Here is a 2,932-nt window from a genome sequence, read left to right as displayed (position 1 = left end):
CACCACCACACCACTGTTTTTCATGTCCCTAACTGCCTCTGCCTTGGCCCCTGCCACCATGGCTTTGTTTGGAAGGACGTCCGGAAGAAGTCTGGTCTAATTAGAATATTACCCTTTTATTAGTATAGGTAGTTTTGCTTAAATACTTTCTTTTTTGGCTTGAAGTACCTACATTGAAAACTGTGACCAGAGGTTATGAAATCAATGTGAGACTTCCCAGGTGGTGTTTAGTCTTTTCATCATAAGCAATTTTACCAGAGACCCCTTGGTTTAGGAGGAAGCTAATAATCAGCCACTCCTCCTCCACACATGATAGTGAGGAAGGAAACAGCCCCTCTTTTTGAACTTTGCACTCTCCAGAAGGTTCACTACCTTTTCCCCTTCTTGGTTCTTCTTGCAATGACTAGAGGTTTGGGTGCCTCTCACAGGCCCTTCAGGTAAACTTCTAGAAGCCCATTGCTCTTAAAATATGGCATACTTTGTAGTGTTGTTTGTCTTAAACTTTAAGTGAGTCTTAACTGTCCATTTGACTTTTTATACTGTTTTGAAAATGTAATGGTGCCTAGAACTATGCTTTGCCTTTTAGACACGAAAGTTTAGAAAATCAGAAGAAAAATTTAGAATTTTCTATTCAACCTCTTAATAATGCAATAGGAGAGATGAGATCCAAAGATTTGAAAAGGTCTGACCAAGATTACATATTTGTTCTTACACAAGAATTATATCAGTTAAAATGTTTTTAGTTGCAAGAAACCATGACTCTAAATAGTGTTAAACTGTAACAGAATGTACTGTTTTATATAATAGGAAGTTCAGAGGTGGGGCATACTGAAAACAAGACACAGTCAAGAGCTGTGCTTCTACTACTCTGCCCTCCTCTCTGCTCTGTCCTCTTATAGGTGTCAGCTTTGGTTGGGCTGCATGCCTTAAGCTCTCAACATGCTTGCAGACTATAATTGTGGCAAAAATAATTCCTTGTTCTTGTCTAACTGGTGAAAGAGATTCTTGCTTCCATTTCCAATGGGATGGATTTTTTTTTTTTTTTTTGTAATCTAATTGAGCCAAATCGGTCATGTGTCCTGCACCAATACAGTCACAGGGAAATGGCTGAACACTGATCAGATTAAATCTGGGTCCTTGAACAAATCACCAACTAGGGGATAGAGCTACTATATTGGCTTAATTTTTAGGATTAATTTCTGGAGTACACATGAGTTCATCTGTTCCTGAGTCAGAAATACGACTATCACAGGTGGGGAGGGGTGGTTACTTAAATAAGATTAGGAAGAAGGAAGGAGAGAATAGATACCGTGTAAGCAATAAAGTGTCAACTACAGGGACTCAGGAGCCCCTTTCAGCCTAGTCCTGTGTTGATTGACTAACATGAAGAAAGAAAGATGGGCTCTGGAGAAATCTAGTAACTGAAAAGGTATCATATTCAAACTAAACATTTTATAATCCTTCCCATGAATAATGATGCTAAGACAGCCCAAACAGAATATAGCTAACAAGAAAGTCACCATGTTTATTCTGCTGCCAAGATGATGCCATCTGCTATGACATCACAGGTGGATGCAGCAGCACATTTTATCCTGTGGAGTTGCCAAGGCAACATAGTCTGACCATAACAGTAGGGTAAGGTGGCAGCATAGAGACTGATTTTTAAAAGATTTTTTTTTCCATTGTGAAAACAGTTTAGATTAAAACAAAAATTATTGTTGAAGAATATTCTAGATTCCCAGTGGTAGGTTAGTCAGAGAAAAGATAATTCATAACTATAGACCTATATTTTTTTGGACATTTCTTCTGGTGGGTTAAAATAATCAATAAATCCTGATAGGTTAGAACTTTCTGTGGTGGGTCTCAGATGCTTTGTTTAACTTTTTAAATCTAATTCTTTTTGCATTTCTTCTCAGTATGACACATGTCTGTGCAGATGTGGCTTTTTATTTTATTTTAAGAGATGTGTTTTTTTCTCTATCAACGTCTGCCCAACTCTTACAGATATTTGATGAGGCTATTCCACTGCTGTTTCATACCTGCACTCCACAGTGTTGGCCACAGAGCTAGACAAATAGAAGATATTTAATTATACTTGTTGGTGAATTTTTCTTTCCTCATGCTTCCTTATTTTATTTTCTATTCCACCACCAATTTTCCAAATTAATTTCCCTTATTTGCTTCTTTTTGTTAAGGATTTGCCCCAAACTAATAATGGGTTGAAAATGCAGCTTACAAAACCGAATGGATCTCATTAAAGAAGCATAACTTATACTGCTTTTACCAGACTGAAATGTAATTTGGCACACCTCATTTATTTTTTTCAGTTAATGACTGAAATTTTCATATTCCCTATGAGCAGCAGAAAGTCAAGTGTCTCCATGAGGCGGCAATATTAATTGTGCAAAAAATATAGAGCTTTCTCATTCATTTTTTATTTATATAAAAATTATTATGGAGTGACCATTATCTGCCAGAGCACTGTTGCAGGTGCTGGAGATACAACAGTGGAAGAATTCTACTTTCAGATACAAAGAACTAGGAAATCTACGTCTGCAAGCACTGATGCTTCTTTAATCACTTCCATATAGTTCACTGATGAATACTTATTTTTACACTACTAGGCTGAAACCTGTTCACCATGACATGATACCTTTTCATGTCCAGGTTTTGAACCAGTGTTGCTTTAGCACCTCACCTTGAGGTCCAGAGTTATAATACCTTACTTCAAATTCATAGCCATTTCCTCCAAAGCTTATAATTGAACCAGGAAAAGTAAATATAAAATGGGTTTTATTTGTGCAAAATGATTTTCAGTTAACTTTCCTCTTTTTTAAAAGTATCTGTCACCATGGCCTAAATTTATTTATAGTGAACATACAATAAATTTGTAAACACACTAACAAAAGAACAATTAAAAATACTAGTAATA

This window comes from Myotis davidii, unplaced genomic scaffold, assembly GCF_000327345.1.
Source record: "Myotis davidii unplaced genomic scaffold, ASM32734v1 scaffold122, whole genome shotgun sequence".
Taxonomy (NCBI): Eukaryota; Metazoa; Chordata; class Mammalia; order Chiroptera; family Vespertilionidae; genus Myotis; species Myotis davidii.
The sequence above is the reverse complement of the archived record's forward strand: the minus strand, read 5'-3'. Positions refer to the sequence as shown.